Source organism: Oncorhynchus mykiss, chromosome 12 (genome assembly GCF_057628025.1).
Source record: "Oncorhynchus mykiss isolate SJ-2025 chromosome 12, ASM5762802v1, whole genome shotgun sequence".
NCBI classification, from domain to species: Eukaryota; Metazoa; Chordata; class Actinopteri; order Salmoniformes; family Salmonidae; genus Oncorhynchus; species Oncorhynchus mykiss.
The window spans coordinates 46,746,769-46,764,979 of NC_143033.1; the positions used below are offsets into that span (position 1 = coordinate 46,746,769).

The window sequence follows — 18,211 nt, forward strand, 5'->3', positions numbered from 1 at the left end:
ATTCCGAGTCTCATAGCAAAGGGTCTAAATACCTATGTAAATAAGGTATTTCAGTTTTTTTTTATTACATTTGCAAACACTTCTAAAAAGCTGTTTTCCCTTTCTCATTATGGTGTATTGTCTGTAGACTGATGAGGAAAACATTTTATTTAATCCATTTTAGAATAAGGCGGCAACGTATCAAAATATGGAAAAAGTCAAGGGGAGTGAATATTTTCCTAATGCACTGTATAAATGGCATTTTATTGTCTTTTTCCAGACCCTCTCAAACATTTTAAGCCATAATTGGTCTGTAAGTGTAATGCGTCTGTGTGTAGCTGGTGAGATGAGTTAGGCGCAGGACAGCAGATATGAGTAATGAAAGCAATTTTACTCATTAATATAACAATACACGTCGTATAAATACAAGGCCACAAATACGGACCGCTATACAATAAACAATTACTCACAAACAAACATGGGGGAACAGAGGGTTAAATAACAAACTAATAGTAATTGGGGAATTGAAACCAGGTGTGTAAGACAAAACAAAATGGAAAATGAAAAGTGGATCGGCGATGGCTAGAAGGCCGGTGACGTCGACCGCCGAATTCCCGCCCGAACAAGGAGAGGGACCGACTTCGGCGGAAGTCGTGACAGTAAGTGCCAATTATTTACGGAGATACAGTGCCTTGCGAAAGTATTCGGCCCCCTTGAACTTTGCGACCTTTTGCCACATTTCAGGCTTCAAACATAAAGATATAAAACTGTATTTTTTTGTGAAGAATCAACAACAAGTGGGACACTATCATGAAGTGGAACGACATTTATTGGATATTTCAAACTTTATTAACAAATCAAAAACTGAAAAATTGGGCGTGCAAAATTATTCAGCCCCTTTACTTTCAGTGCAGCAAACTCTCTCCAGAAGTTCAGTGAGGATCTCTGAATGATCCAATATTGACCTAAATGACTAATGATGATAAATACAATCCAACTGTGTGTAATCAAGTCTCCGTATAAATGCACCTGCACTGTGATAGTCTCAGAGGTCCGTTAAAAGCGCAGAGAGCATCATGAAGAACAAGGAACACACCAGGCAGGTCCGAGATACTGTTGTGAAGAAGTTTAAAGCCGGATTTGGATACAAAAAGATTTCCCACTCTTTAAACATCCCAAGGAGCGCTGTGCAAGCGATAATATTGAAATGGAAGAAGTATCAGACCACTGCAAATCTACCAAGACCTGGCCGTCCCTCTAAACTTTCAGCTCATACAAGGAGAAGACTGATCAGAGATGCAGCCAAGAGGCCCATGATCACTCTGGATGAACTGCAGAGATCTACAGCTGAGGTGGGACACTCTGTCCATAGGACAACAATCAGTCGTATATTGCACAAATCTGGCCTTTATGGAAGTGGCAAGAAGAAAGCCATTTCTTAAAGATATCCATAAAAAGTGTTGTTTAAAGTTTGCCACAAGCCACCTGGGAGACACACCAAACATGTGGAAGAAGGTGCTCTGGTCAGATGAAACCAAAATTGAACTTTTTGGCAACAATGCAAAACGTTATGTTTGGCGTAAAAGCAACACAGCTGAACACACCATCCCCACTGTCAAACATGGTGGTGGCAGCATCATGGTTTGGGCCTGCTTTTCTTCAGCAGGGACAGGGAAGATGGATGGAGCCAAATACAGGACCATTCTGGAAGAAAACCTGATGGAGTCTGCAAAAGACCTGAGACTGGGACGGAGATTTGTCTTCCAACAAGACAATGATCCAAAACATAAAGCAAAATCTGCAATGGAATGGTTCAAAAATAAACATATCCAGGTGTTAGAATGGCCAAGTCAAAGTCCAGACCTGAATCCAATCGAGAATCTGTGGAAAGAACTAAAAACTGCTGTTCACAAATGCTCTCCATCCAACCTCACTGAGCTTGAGCTGTTTTGCAAGGAGGAATGGGAAAAAATTTCAGTCTCTCGATGTGCAAAACTGATAAGAGACATACCCCAAGCGACTTACAGCTGTAATCGCAGCAAAAGGTGGCGCTACAAAGTATTAACTTAAAGGGGCTGAATAATTTTGCACGCCCAATTTTTCAGTTTTTGATTTGTTAAAAAAGTTTGAAATATCCAATAAATGTCGTTCCACTTCATGATTGTGTCCCACTTGTTGTTGATTCTTCACAAAAAAATACAGTTTTATATCTTTATGTTTGAAGCCTGAAATGTGGCAAAAGGTCGCAAAGTTCAAGGGGGCCGAATACTTTCGCATGGCACTGTATTGCCAAATGAATCTTGTCCAATATGCATGCAGTTGGTTGGTGGCCATATTGGAAATGGCCAACCAGGGGGGTAATGGACAAAATCTGTGATTGTACTATAGCCAAAAATACTTATTTAGACATGCCCCAGCTGTGTGTGAAATTTGGTGGTGCTATCAGCAATTTTTTCCTGTAGCCGCTGGACTATGTGTCACGTCGGTTATATATGATTCAGGAGACAGGCACAGGAATGCGTAATAGTTTTTTTTTTATTCAGTCCAAATTACGGCGTGCCATGTAAAAGCACGGGGACGAAGACCAAACACACACGTACACAAAACACAGGGTTGAAATTCAAACAAAAGAGTGAGGAGTAGCTCAAATAAATACACACGCGCCCAATGATTAACACCCCAGTAGTAGACCAATTTAGACAGTGAAAACAGCAGAAGGGGGACTCAATCAGTGGACCACAGGTGCAGAGGTGAACACCAGGACCGGGAATTTGTGTGTCTGTATGTGTCCAAGTGTTGTCAATGCTGTCAGGTCCACAACCTAAAGAAAAGCCTGGCCTTATTGGGTACAGAAAGTATACTCTCCACCACTTGTTGCTGCTTTTTTACCATGTATCAAAAAAATTGCCCAGGGCAAGGAAAACACAGAGGCAGGTTGATTACATCTGTTTATTGAATTATAACAGCCCAAATATATTTACAATCAACTCACTTCTATTCCTAATGTTTGCTCTGTGCTTCTGAGCCGAGAGGACATTTTGAACGGGCTAGAATGGGCCTGGTTAACTCAAACCACATTGACTGGTATCTGGTACGACCATTTAGATTGCATTCACAGATTCTGTAGCGTGAACCAAAATAACTCAAGTAGGTGTTTCAGGTACCAAGCTTATGGGCATGTGGCAGCAGTGTGTAGGAGGGAGGTTCCTATGTGAGAAGTGTACAGAAGGTCATGAGACAAAGGAATGTGTAGTATCGGTGAAAGAAGCGGTATGTGTTCATTGTAGGGGTTCCCATGGTGCTGGAGATCAGAAGCGACAGAGGCAGGTTGAGGTTGCCACGGTTATGAGTTGTACAGGAGGTGTCTTTTGCTGAAGCAGTGAAGAAAGTAGAAAAAGAGAGGTCAAGGGGTAGGGATCCTAAGAGGCTCCCGGTGAGTAGCAAATCAGATGGGTGGCGTATCGCTGCAGAATGTTGTGGTAGCCATTCTGGTTAAGGGTGCCTTGAATTCTAAATAAATCACTGACAGTGTCACCAGCAAAGCACCATCACACCTCCTCCATGCTTCACTGTGGGCACAACACATGCTGAGCTCATCCGTTCACCTACTCTGCATCTCACAAAGACTCAGCGGTTGGAACCAAAAATCTCAAATTTGGACTCACCAGACCAAAGGACAGATTTCCACCGGTCTAATGTCAATTGCTATTGTTTCTTGGTGTCCTTTATTTGTGGTTTATTTGCAGCAAATCGACCATGAAGGCCTGATTCACGCAGTCTTCTCTGAACAGTGGATGTTGAGATGTGTCTGTTACTTGAACTCTGTGAAGCATTGATTTGGCCTGCAATTTCTGAGGCTGGTAAATCTAATGAACTTATCTTCTGCAGCAGACGTAACTCTGGGTCTTCATTTCCTGTGGCGGTCCTTATGAGAGCCAGTTTCATAATAGCGCTTGATGTTTTTTTCGAATGCGCTTTCAAAGTTCTTGAAATGTTCCGGATTGACTGACCTTCATGTCTTAAAGTAATATGATGGACTGTCGTATCTCTTTGCTTATTTGAGCTGTTCTTACCATAATGTGGACTGTTCTTGGCATAATATGCTGGTCTGGTCTCTTACCAAATAGGGTTATCTTCTGTATACCACTCCTACCTTTTCACAACACAACTGATTGGCTCAAATGCATTAAGTATAAGGGCACAGGGCGAGACCCAGATGCAGACACGGGACACAGATAGCTCGAGTCTCTGATATTTATTAGTATCCAAAGGGCAGGCAAGAGAATGGTCGTGGACAGGCAAAAGATCATAACAAGGTCAGAGTCCAGGAGGTACAGAGTCAAGGCAGGCAAGAGTCAAAACCGTGCGGACTAGCAAAAAACAGATAAGAGGAAAAAGCAGGAGTACGGAGTAACACGCTGGTTGACTTGACAAAACAAGACGAACTGGCACAGACAGACAGAAAACACAGGTAAAAATACCCCGGGGATAATGGGGAAGATGGGTGACACCTGGAGGGGGTGGAGACAAGCAGAAGGACAGGTTCAACAAATCAAGGTTTGACATTAACAAGGAAAACAATTCCACAAATTAACTTTTTACAAGGCACGTCTGTTTACTTGAAATGCATCCAGGTGACTATCTCATGAAGCTGGTTGAGAGAACGTCAAGAGTGTGCAAAGCTGTCATCAAGGCAAAGGATGGCTACTTTGAAAAATCTCAAATCTAAAATATACTTTGATTTGTTGAACCCTTTTTTGGTTACTACATGATTCCATGTGTTATTTTATCGTTTTGATGTCTTCACTATTATTCTACAATGTAGAAAATAGTTTAAAATATAAATATAAATAAAATGTGACATTATGTACTGTGAAACATTTGATCTCAAATCCTAAATGCTGGAGTATAAAGCTCAATGTACATTTTTTTGCTTCAGTGTCAGATTCTATTTGAGGGTAGAGTAAAGCAAACATAGTCAGTAATATTTCTTTATCTGCTGTAATGAAAACATTGAATAAGGCCACGCAAGCACTGAGTTGATACTGTTATGGATTCTGTGAGTCTGATTTTTAGATTGAGACCCAGCGCTATATTCTGACTCAATGTAACTTTTTGCATCTATATCTAATGTGCATCTATATCCATCATTGATCTCTGCTCTTTATAGACCTAGGCGACTTGCCCTTTTTATCCTCAGTGATGCAGATGGATTATTTACACAGCTGTTGCAGTCTTGCTGGCTGAACATACTAATTCAGTGACATTACCATTAGTGCTGTCATTAGCTCTATAGATAAAATAGATATTAATACGGGCTGGTTCTGGTTTTTCAGCTCAGCAAAGTCAAGAGGCAGGTCAGACACAGACTGGTGGCCTGTCAAATGTTCCGAGATGAAGAAGTGATGTCAGAGCTCCCTGAGGGAATATGGAAAGTGTCTCCAGCCAGAGACGTGCGTTTACACTGCTCCTTTCTAACTGGCCAAAGTCAGTGTTGACAAAAATGTCAGATAACCATAGAATTCGAGAAAAACGTTTTCTACCTCTATGAATTTATAATTATTTTTCAATGGATATAACTTTATAGTTCTTAGCTCCCACAAGACTCCCCTTTTCAGAACTTTGAATCTCACGAAGGTCATGGGAGAAAGGCTGTCACCTTCGACAACAATCCGGTCGGTCACAACAAGTGTTCTCTTTTTAACAGTTCTCCAATTTCCAAACACTCCCATTTCCCCAAACCACATACAGTCCTGTGAGGCACGTGCTTATTCTACCATTACTTTAGTCAAGCTATAGCGATTAGTGTTTGTGTTTGTTTATCAGTCTATATGGTTTTCTTTGAGTTAAGAGGTGCTTAACTCTTTTAGTCTCTGGGTGCTGTTACTTGTATGAAAAAGACTGCTTTAATGCTAAAATGCATCTATTGCGACCGCTGATAATCAATCTTACATACCTGTGTGTGCTGCAGGTGTGTGAGAGGCTAGTTAGAGAGCCTTATCCTGCAGGTCATAGTTTTCAGTTTGGTACTGACTATAGAGCTACTCAATTGCTCTGGCCACAAGAAGACCAGGAGGAACTGATAGAGACAGGTGATAAAGGTCAGTTAGAACTACATTATAGGGTTCTAGTGTTTATGAATATACAACCAGGCCCTTCCAAGATGGCTACCAAATAACCTTTATTAGTGACCATATTTACACACAGCCAGTTGCATCAGCTGTCCAGGTGGCTGGTCTCAGACGATCCGGCAGGTGATGAAGCCAGATGTGGACGTCCCAGGCTTGCGTGGTTACACGTGGTCTGCGGTTGTGAAGCCAGTTGGATGTACTGACAAATTCTCTAAAACAAAGTTGGAGGCAGATTATGGTATATAAATTAACATTAAATTCTCTGGCAACAGCTCTAGTGGACATTCCTGCAGCCAGCATGCCAATTGCAAGCTCCCTCAAAACTTTAGCCATCTGTGGCATTATGTTGTAACACAACTGAACATTTTAGTGGCCTTCTATTGTCCCAAACACAAGGTGCACCTGTGTAATGATCATGCCGTTCAATCAGCTTCTTGATATGCCACACCACAGGGATGTAAACAAATTTGTGCACATTTGAGAGAAAGCTTTTGATGCGTATGGAACATTTCTGGGATCTTTTATTTCAGCTCATGAAACATGGGACCAACACTTTACATGTTGTGTTTTATATTTTTGTTCAGTATATAATCTTCATTGAAAGTACTTTTTAGTCCAGGAATAATATGACTCCAGGAAACTGGACCTAAATGTGTTTGTGCTGGTGAACCTAGAAAATAAGGCCCTGTGTCCCAGCCTATGTTGTGCATGTTAATTATGTAACAAGTTGGGCCCTGTGACAGCAAATGGACCAATAAAGATTGTACTGTGTTCTGTGGCAGGTACATCAAGGTTCTGAGAGCTCTGATGGAGAGCATAGCTCTGGAGAAGACAGAGCTCCCCCCTCTCTGTTGCTGCGGAGACAGTTTTTGGGACTCCCATCCTGACACCTGCGCAAATTACCACAACTCTAAAGGTGTTTTTACATTTTTCATTACGTTTATTTAACAGGCAAGTCAGTTAAGAACAAATTTACAATGACGGCCTACCAAAAGGCAAAAGGCCTCCTGCGAGGACGGGGAATTAAAAATATAATAAAGGACAAAACACACATCACGATAAGAGAGACACCACGACACTACATAAAGAGTAACCTAAGACAACAACATAGCAAGGCAGCAACACATGACAACAACATGGTATCAACACAACATGTCAGCAGCACAACATGGTAGCAGCACAAAACATGGTACAAACATTGGGCACAGACAATAGCACAAAGGGCAAAACGGTAGAGACAACAATACATCACACAAAGCAGCCACAACTGTCAGTAAGTGTACAATCAGCACTAAATGTCTCAACCACAAGTCAATTGGATACATCCAATAGAACAGTAAAGTTAAAGGTACAGTTATTCTTTGACCTGCTGCAAGCCAAGGTAGGTGACTTGCACCCTTGCTGTATGTTTTTCATATGAAGTATGTATCATTTCCACGTAGATTAGCACCCCGTATTATCGGCATATTCAACCGCGTTTAAATGACCTTCACCAGTGTTATCTTGTGATCAAACTATCAATGTTTTGTGATTATTGGTGTCGTAAAAATGTTAGCAAACGGGTTAGAAATTAGCACGTTTGACATTTCAGTGGAAATACTACTACAATCAGCTTTTTTGATAAGCCCTTTAGCAAAACAAAAGGGGGAGGCTTGTATTATCGGCATACGGTCCCCAGTTACCTTACTATTTTGTTCAATTACAAGATACTTCAGTTTAATTTTGTTCAAAAAAGAGACACCAACCTTGTATCTGAAGTGTTTACTAGATAGTTGATGAGTTGGCCAGCCTTCCAGTAAAAAACAAACAAACTTGCCTGTCAACTTTTCATTGCGTAGCCCACCAACATCATCTTCAGGGTTGTAACCAAATAATATTATTTGTTTTACAGATTAATCTTAGCTTTTGAGAATGTAGATAACAGTTTAAAACTAACATATGAATGAGTATGAATAATTTAGGTAAAAAGTTGGATAGTAAATGATGTGTGGTCTGTCATGCAGTCAAATTTTACAATATACAGCGTGTCCCACAAAATGTGTGTGTGTGTCACATTCTGACCCTAGTTCTTGTGTTATTTGTTTGTTTTAGTTGGTCAGGACGTGAGTTGGGTGGGCATTCTATGTTTTGTGTTTCTAGGTTGGTTTTCTGTGTTCGGGCCTAGTATGGTTCTCAATCAGAGGCAAGTGTCATTAGTTGTCTCTGATTGAGAATCATACTTAGGTTGCCTGGGTTTCACTGTTGTTTTGTGGGTGTTTGTTTCCGTGTCTGTGTTTGTTCGCCACACGGTACTGTTTTGGTTTTGTTCACGTTTATTGTTTTGTATTCATTGAGTGTTCAGTTTATGTTTTTTAAAATAAACAACCATGGACACTTACCACGCCGCATCTTGGTCAGATCCTTGCTACATCTCTTCAGAGGAAGAGGAGGAAAACCTTTACAGTGTGTATTTATTAGAACTGTTTGGCCATAATGACCATCGTTATGTTTGGAGGAAAAAGGGGGAGGCTTGCAAGCTGAAGAACACCATCCCAACCATGAAGAACGGGGGTGGCAGCATCATGTTGTGGGGGTGCTTTGCTGCAAGAGGGACTGGTGCACTTCACAAAATAGATGGCTTCATAGGGAATGAAAATTATGTGGATATATTGAAGCAACATCTCAAGACATCAGTCAGGAAGTTAAAGCTTGGTCGCAAATGGGTCTTCCAAATGGACAATGACTCCATGCATATTTCCAAAGTAGTGGCAAAATGGCTTAAGGACAGCAAAGTCAAGGTATTGGAGAGGCCATCACAAATCCCTGACCTCAATCCTGTAGAACATTTTTTGGGCAGAACTGAAAAAGCGTGTGCGAGCAAGGAGGCCTACAAACCTGTCTCAGTTACACCAGCTCTGTCAGGAGGAATGGGACAAAATTCACCCAACATATTTTTGGAAGCTTGTGGAAGGCTACCCGAAACGTTTCACCCAAGTTAAACAATTTAAAGGCAATGCTACCAAATACTAATTGAGTGTATGTAAACTTCTGACCCTCTGGAAATGTGATGAAAGAAATAAAATCTGAAATAAATCATTCTCCCTACTATTATTCTGACATTTCACACTCTTAAAATAAAGTGGTGATCCTAACTGACCTAAGACGGAGCCTTTTTACTAGGATTAAATGTCAGGAATTGTGAAAAACTGAGTTTAATTGAATTTGGCTAAGGTGTTGTCACGTGCTGACCTCTATTTCCTTTGTTTTGTATTTATTTAGTATGGTCAGGGCGTGAGTTGGGTGGGCAGTCTGTTTGTTTTTCTATGTTGTGGGGCAGTTCTATGTTTTCGGCCTAGTATGGTTCTCAATCAGAGGCAGGTGTCATTAGTTGTCTCTGATTGAGAATCATACTTAGGTAGCCTGGGTTTCACTGTGTTTGTGGGTGATTGTTCCTGTCTTTGTGTTTGCACCAGATAGGGCTGTTTTGAGTTCTCACGTTTCTTGTTTTCGTTAGTTTGTTCATGTATAGCGTCTTCATTAAAATACAATGAACAACCACCACGCTGCGTTTTGGTCCGCCTCTACTTCACAACAAGAGAACCGTTACAGAATCACCCACCACACTCGGACCGAGCAGCGTGTTAACAGGCAGCAGCGAAAGGAGGACGTTATGGACAGCAATGGCATGGAGTACACTACTTGGGAGGAGATCGACAGGTGGGCGGCCGACCCAGGGAGAGTGCCGGAGCCCGCCTGGGATTCGATGGAGCAGTGCGCGGAAGGTTATCAGAGAATGGAGTTGGCGAAGCAGGCACGGCGGCGCGGAAGGAAGCCCGAGAGGCAGCCCCAAAAATTTCTTGGGGGGGGGCTAACAGGGAGTATGGCTACGCCAGGTAGGAGACCTGGGCAGACTCCCTGTGCTTACCGGGGGGCTAGAGAGACCGGACAGGCACCGTGTTATGCAGTGGTGCGCACGGTGTCTCCAGTGCGGGTGCATAGCCCGGTGCGGTATATTCCAGCTCCGCATGTCGGCCGGGCTAGATTGAGCGTCGAGCCTAATGCCATGAAGCCGGCTCTACGCAGCTGGTCCCCAGTGCGTCTCCTTGGGCCGGCTTACATGGCACCAGCCTTGCGCTCGGTGTCTCCGGTTCACCTGCATAGCCCAGTGCGGGCTATTCCTCCACGCCGCACTGGCAGGGCGACCGTGAGCATTCAACCAGGTAAGGTTGGGCAGGCTCGGTGCTCAAGAGCTCCAGTGCGCCTGCACGGTCCGGTCTATCCGTCACCACCTCCACGCACCAGCCCTCCGGTGGCAGCTCCCCGTACCAGGCTGTCTCTCCGGCCCATCCTTGCAGGGGCTCTCTCCTCTCCAGCGCTGCCGGAGTCTCCCGCCTCTCCGGCGCTACCAGAGCCTTCCTCCTCTCCAGCGCTGCCGGAGTCTCCCGCCTCTCCGGCGCTACCAGAGCCTTCCTCCTCTCCAGCGCTGCCGGAGTCTCCCGCCTGTTCGGCGCTAGGAGAGCTACTCAGCCCAGCGTTGCCGGAGCTTCCCGTCTGCCCAGCGCCGCCCGTCTGCCCAACGCCGCCAGCGCCGCCCGTCTGCCCAGCGCCGCCAGTGCCGCCCGTCTGCCCAGCGCCACCAGTGCCGCCCGTCTGCCCAGCGCCGCCAGTGCCGCCCGTCTGCCCAGCGCCGCCAGTTCTGCCCAGCGCCGCCAGTGCCGCCCGTCTGCCCAGCGCCGCCAGTGCCGCCCGTCTGCCCAGCGCCGCCAGTGCCGCCCGTCTGCCAGGAGCCGCCAATGCCGCCCGTCAGCCAGGAGCCGCCAGTGCCGCCCGTCAGCCAGGGGCCGCCAGTGCCGCCCGTCAGCCAGGGGCCGCCAGTGCCGCCCGTCAGCCAGGGGCCGCCAGTGCCGCCCGTCAGCCAGGGGCCGCCAGTGCCGCCCGTCAGCCAGGGGCCGCCAGTGCCGCCCGTCAGCCAGGGGCCGCCAGTGCCGCCCGTCAGCCAGGGGCCGCCAGTGCCGCCCGTCAGCCAGGGGCCGCCAGTGCCGCCAGTCAACCAGGGGCCGCCAGTGCCGCCAGTCAACCAGGGGCCGCCAGTGCCGCCAGTCAGCCCAGCGCCAGCGCCGCCAGTCAGCCAGGGGCCGCCAGTGCCGCCCGTCAGCCAGGGGCCGCCAGTGCCGCCCGTCAGCCAGGGGCCGCCAGTGCCGCCAGTCAACCAGGGGCCGCCAGTGCCGCCAGTCAGCCCAGCGCCAGCGCCGCCAGTCAACCAGGGGCCGCCAGTGCCGCCAGTCAGCCAGGGGCCGCCAGTCAGCCAGGGGCCGCTAGAGCCCCTCCGCCCGGAGCAGCTGCCCCTCTGTCCCGAGCAGCTGTCCCTCTGTCCCGAGCAGCTGTCCCTCTGTCCCGAGCAGCTGTCCCTCTGTCCCGAGCAGCTGTCCCTCTGTCCCGAGCAGCTGTCCCTCTGTCCCGAGCAGCTGTCCCTCTGTCCCGAGCAGCTGTCCCTCTGTCCCGAGCAGCTGTCCCTCTGTCCCGAGCAGCTGTCCCTCTGTCCCGAGCAGCTGTCCCTCTGTCCCGAGAAGCTGCCCCTCTGTCCCAAGCAGCCCCTCTGTCCAGTGGGGTCATTGAGAGGGGTGGGCATGGTGAGTAAGCCACGGAGGCGGACAATAAGGCGGACTAAGACAATGGCGAAGTGGGGTCCGCGTCCCGGGCCAGAGCCGCCACCGCGGACAGACGCCCACCCAGACCCTCCCCTATAGGTCAAGGTTTTGCGGCCGGAGTCCGCACCTTTGGGGGGGGGGGTACTGTCACGTGCTGACCTCTATTTCCTTTGTTTTGTATTTATTTAGTATGGTCAGGGCGTGAGTTGGGTGGGCAGTCTGTTTGTTTTTCTATGTTGTGGGGCAGTTCTATGTTTTCGGCCTAGTATGGTTCTCAATCAGAGGCAGGTGTCATTAGTTGTCTCTGATTGAGAATCATACTTAGGTAGCCTGGGTTTCACTGTGTGTTTGTGGGTGATTGTTCCTGTCTTTGTGTTTGCACCAGATAGGGCTGTTTTGAGTTCTCACGTTTCTTGTTTTCGTTAGTTTGTTCATGTATAGTGTCTTCATTAAAATACAATGAACAACCACCACGCTGCGTTTTGGTCCGCCTCTACTTCACAACAAGAGAACCGTTACAGGTGTATGTAAACTTCCAACTTCAACTGTATATATTACTTTTTTGAAAACTCTCAAAACCTAACTTACATAAACTGCAATGAAACTCAGTGGTCAGCTAGATAGAAGAGAGTCATTAGTCGCAAAACGTACCGTTATTTTCCAGGCCATTTAAATGTTGAGCTCCAAGTGGTTTAATCCTCCAAACTCTAGAGAGTGTCCAAAGTTAGGGGGTGTCGATGTTGTGGGAAAACTAGATAGAATTCACTATTTCCTAAAGCATTCATTTTTCAGTTCCTGTTAGTAACATGCCTCGAGGAGTAATTAACACAAGTATTTCAAGGTCCCGCAACATGAACCCACTAATGTGTACCAGTTACCCATTAGTGACCTCCTGTTCATATAAAGTATCAACTTCCTTCCTTATTGTCCCTATTTTTATTCTTCCCTATGTAGATTTGTCTCTTTTCAAGCCTATCTGGATCGTGTTTATTAGGGTACGCAACATATATATTGTTTAAGCGTTGCAACCTAAATTTTTTAAATTTGAGTTTCTTGTTGGACGGGTAGTGTAGTCCCTCCCTGCTTCAGTCCGTTCTCCTATGTTGGGTCCCTGATGAACATGGCCTTGAGGATCAGTATGATGTGCTTGGAATGGGATGGATCATTTTTCCTTTCTCTTTCATCCAGCCTATGTCCAGGCTCTGCAGTCTGCGCCGTTGAGCTATGATCTGAAGGATGGGAGCCACTCCACTTACCAGCGGGCCTTGGCTCGCCGGATCGCCTCCATGCACGCCCTTTAACCCAGGAAGTAATCCAGGAATCAAACCACAGCTCACAGGAACTTAGACACCTTGCAAAGGATCAAAAATAAAATACATTTGAATTTCTGCCCTCTTTGTTTTTAGTCAAATCAATTACAACCGACTAGGTATCTCCCTTTCCTTTACATGTCATTTTGAAGTGCGACTGATTTTAAATCAAACCTTGCCGTCTCTCTCTTGAATACTTATCAGTTGTAATTCCTTAAAACATGATGGGATTTGTTTTGTATGTGGTTTTAATTTAATAATCTGTCATTCGCTTTGTCAGAGATGTACACTTGGTTTAAGTCTGTCCTGATTTAAAAACACCTGACAATTTATCTTTGAACCTCAGGATGATGCTTCATTGGTGTTTGTCCTATAATGTATTTTGGATGCGGCAGTGGGCATAATCACTGATGGTCTCCTAATCCTTCCTATGACAGTATACACAGTGTAGAACATTTTTAGAACATCCATGACAGACTCACCAGATGAAAGCTATGATCCCTTATTGATATCACTTGTTAAATCCACTTCAATCAGTGATGCTGAAGGAGAGGAGTCAGGTTAAATAAGTATTTTTAAGCCTTGAGACATGGATTGTGTATGTGTGCCATTCAGAGGTTGATATTTAAGTGCCTTTGAACGGTGTATTGTAGTAGGTGCCAGGCGCACAGGTTTGTGTCGAGAACTGCAACGCTACTGGGTTTTTCATGCTCAACAGTTTCCCATGTGTATCAAGAATGGTCCACCACACAAAGGACATCCAGCCATCTTGACACAACTGTGTGAAGCACTGGAGTCAAAATGGACCAGCATCCCTCTGGAATGCTTTCAGCGTCTTGTATATTCAGTGCCCTGACAAATTGAGGCTGTTCCAAGGGCAAAAGGGGTGCAATTCAATATTAGGAAGCTGTTCGTAATGTCTGGTACACTCAGTGTATATTATTCCATTCCTATGGAAAAAGAGTGGGCTGAAAATGTTGTCTGCTGATTTAATTTCCTATAAAATGGGGAAAGAGTGACTTTTGTCTGAGACCACAGACCTATGATTGAATTGTTTTTTTTTTTATGTCAATGTATTATTAATGTGTTACTCATTGCATTGTGAGGTTGATTGGTCACAATGTTTCCTATTGTAGTCAGATGAGTGAATGTATGTTTTAGTTTTAACCAAAACAGAATATGAAAGGCCACATTGGAGGCTATACTTGTAGGATATAGACCAGAGGTCCCCAATAACATTCAGCCGCGGTACAATTTTTTTCTTGAGCAGATGGTCGGGAGGCCGGAACATAATTATAAAGAATTTGTATAGAGAATTTACTGCAAGAAGCCAAAACAGATATAGTATTTGACAAAAACAATCATTTCAAACCTTCATGATGTTGGGATAGGAGCAGTGGTGGAAAAAGTACTCAATTGTCATATTTGAGTAAAAGTAAAGATAATAGGAAATGACTCAAGTAAAAGTCAATGTCACTGCGTAAAATATTACTTGAGTAAAAGTATTTGGTTTTAAATATACTTAAGTATCAAAAGTAAATGTAATTGCTAAAATACCGTGGCAAGAAAAAGTACCCTTTGAAAATACCTGGATTTCTGCATAAATTGGTCATAAGATTTGATCTGATCTTCATCTAGGTCACAACAATAAACAAACACAGTCTACTTAAACTAATAACACACAGACAATTATACGTTTTCATGTCTTTATTGAACACACCGTGTAAACATTCACAGTGCAGGGAGGAAAAAGTATGTGAACCCTTGGATTTAATAACTGGTTGACCCTCCTTTGTCAGCAATAACCTCAACCAAATGTTTTCTGTAGGCGCGGATCAGACCTGCACGACGGTCAGGAGGAATTTTGGACCATTCCTCTTTACAAAACTGTTTCAGTTCAGCAATATTCTTGGCATGTCTGGTGTGAACTGCTCTCTTGAGATCATGCCACAGCATCTCAATCAGGTTGAGGTCAGGACTCTGACTGGGCCACTCCAGAAGGCGTATTTTCTTCTGTTGAAGCCATTCTGTTGTTGATTTACTTCTGTGTTTTGGGTCGTTGTCCTGTTGCATCACCCAACTTCTGTTGAGCTTCAATTGGCAGACAGATAGCCTAACAATCTTATGCAAAATGTCTTGATAAACTTGGAATTCATTTTTCTGTCAATGATAGCAAGTTTTCCAGGCCTTGAGGCAGAAAAGCAGCCCCAAACCATGATGCTCCTTCCACCATACTTTACAGTTGGGATGAGGTTTTGATGTTGGTGAGCTGTGGCTTTTTTTTGTCCACACATAGTGTTGTGTGTTCCTTCTCAACAACTCAACTGTAGTTTCATCTGTCCACAGCATATTTTGCCAGTATCACTGTGGAACATCCAGGTGCACTTTTGCAAACCTCAGACATGCAGCAATGTTTTTTTTGGACAGCAGTGGCTTCTTCCGTGATGTCCTCCCATGAACACCATTCTTGTTTAGTGTTTTACGTATCGTAGACTCATCAACAGAGATGTTAGCATGTTCCAGAGATTTCGGTAAGTCTTTAGCTAACAGTCTAGGATTCTTCTTAACCTCATTGGGCATTCTGTGCTGTGCTCTTGCAGTCATCTTTGCAGGACGGCCACTCCTAGGGAGAGTAGCAACAGTGCTGAACTTTCTCCATTTATAGACAATTTGTCTTACCGTGGACTGATGAACATCAAGGCTTTTAGAGATACTTTTGTAACCCTTTCCAGCTTTATGCAAGTCAACAAGTCTTAATCTTAGGTCTTCTGAGATGTCTTTTGTTGTCGAGGCATGGTTCCCATCAGGCAATGCTTCTTGTGAATAGTAAACTAAAATGTTGTGAGTGTTTTTTATAGGGCAAGGCAGCTCTAACCAACATATCCAATCTCGTCTCCTTGATTAAACTCCAGGTTAGCTCACTCCTGACTCCAATTAGCTTTTGGAGAAGCCATTAGCCTAGGGGTTCACATATGTTTCCAACCTACAATGTGAATGTTTAAATGATTTATTCAATATAGACAAGAAAATACAATAATTTGCGTGTTATCAGTTTCAGCACACTATGTTTGTCTATTGTTGTGACCTAGATGAAGTGCAGATCAAATGTGATGACAAATTTATGCAGAAATCCAGTTAACTCCAAAGTGTTCACATACTTTTTCTTGCCACTGAATACTTGGGTATCAAAAGTACAAGTAAAAGTATAAATCATCCTCATATTAAGCCAACCTGATAGTACAATTCTCTTGTTTTTATTTATTTATGGATAGCCAGGGGCACACTCCAACACAGCGGTGGATTTAGGCGCGGGGTGCCTGCCCAAAAATAAATCGGAATGGTGACATTTGTGCAATCGGTTTTCTATCTCTCATTTGCACGTCATGTCAAGGATATCATGTCACTGTGTGCGACTGTGGGTCAATTAACCTTGTCGAAGTGGGCTCTCTGATTCTAGTTTGTGAGCTAGGCAGGCTACTGCCTGAGAAGGTGTCCCACTCAGAAGTACGAGATGGGGAGGGGGGCAGGGGTAGGTTGACCTCAGGTCTCGCCCAGGGAACCACACAAGATAGAACCGCCACTGCTCCAACACTCAGACATCATTTACAAATAAAGTGTTTGTGTTTAGTGAGTCCGCCAGATCAGAGGCAGTAGGGATGACCAGGGATGTTCTCTTGATAAGTGTGTGAATCTGACCATTTTTCAGTCCTGCTAAGCAATATAAATATAAGCTTTTGGGTGTCAGGGAAAATGTATGGGTAAAAAGTACATTATTTACTTTAAAAAAGGAGTGAAGTCAAAGTACTAGTAGTCAAAAAATATGTAGAAGTAAAGTACAGATACTCAAAAAAACTACTTAAGTAGTACTTTAAAGTACTTTACATCACTGAATACAAGCACATATGCCTCTAGTTGTGTGCTGGAATAGTTAGCACATATACCTCTAGTAATGCATGGGAATATTTGGGAACAGATATCCTAAATTTAAATCACTTTGAACTGATTTCCGGGTGATTTTTGTCTTATGTGCAACAATTAATTACATCTCTTTTTTTTTATATCAAAATTCTCACCTTGGGGGCCAAATAAAATCACCTGCTTGCCGCTTATTGAGGAACCCTGATAAAGACCATCCAAAAATACCAAGGCACTCTTATCAGAAAAGCGCACTTAAAACCTTTGAGTTTGCATCCATGTAGTAACATTAAAACAAATGAATCAATGCCACAATCCTGAGAAATGAGAGCACCTACCATAATGAACTATTAATGAACCATAATGAACCCATCTGAACAAGAGGAATACCCATGTAAGAATGCTGTTCATCGACTACAGCTCAGCATCTAACACCATAATACCCTCCAAACTCGTCATCAAGCTCGAGACCCTGGGTCTCGACCCCGCCCTGTGCAACTGGGTACTGGACTTCCTGACGGGCCGCCCCCAGGTGGTGAGGGTAGGTAACAACATCTCCACCCCGCTGATCCTCAACACTGGGGCCCCACAAGGGTGCGTTCTGAGCCCTCTCCTGTACTCCCTGTTCACCCACGACTGCGTGGCCATGCACGCCTCCAACTCAATCATCAAGTTTGCAGACGACACTACAGTGGTAGGCTTGATTACCAACAACAATGAGGCGGCCTACAGGCAGGAGGTGAGGGCCCTTGAAGTGTGGTGTCAGGAAAATAACCTCACACTCAACGTCAACAAAACAAAGGAGACGATCGTGGACTTCAGGAAACCGCAGAGGGAGCACCCCCCTATCCACATCGACAGGACAGTAGAAAGTTTAGAACTACAATACAATTTGATTTGATTTGTTACTATGAGTGCACAGATTTCTTTTACAAATTGCTTGTGTGTTGTTCTAATTTAAGATACCTAATAATGAGAGATTTTCTCAACGCTTTATTTGAAAGTCTGGTGTGTTTCCCACTGTCACTGTAACACACTGTTCATAAACCCTGTAATCATGAGACATATGACCACCCTCAAGGTGTTTCCGCCCTGGAAAATTTCACTATTTTTTTCAAACAAAGGATTGTGTTGATCCAAACCAACCCGTACTGACTATTTTATTTTTACATTGTCCTTCTCAGCACAGTTTTTCAACATCTGAATTTTTGAATTCTTTAACTAGGGAAGTCAGTTAAGAACCAAATCT

General features: G+C 44.3%; 1 long non-coding RNA gene across 1 annotated transcript; it reads left to right on the forward strand.

Annotated features, from left to right (window-relative positions):
* The first annotated feature begins 4,221 nt into the window (after nucleotides 1–4,221).
* Nucleotides 4,222–14,084, forward strand: LOC110539148 (uncharacterized). Its single transcript, XR_002475874.3, has 3 exons — nucleotides 4,222–4,450; nucleotides 6,893–7,026; nucleotides 12,926–14,084. It is a non-coding gene; the product is annotated as an uncharacterized LOC110539148 (long non-coding RNA).
* Nucleotides 14,085–18,211: the final 4,127 nt, after the last annotated feature.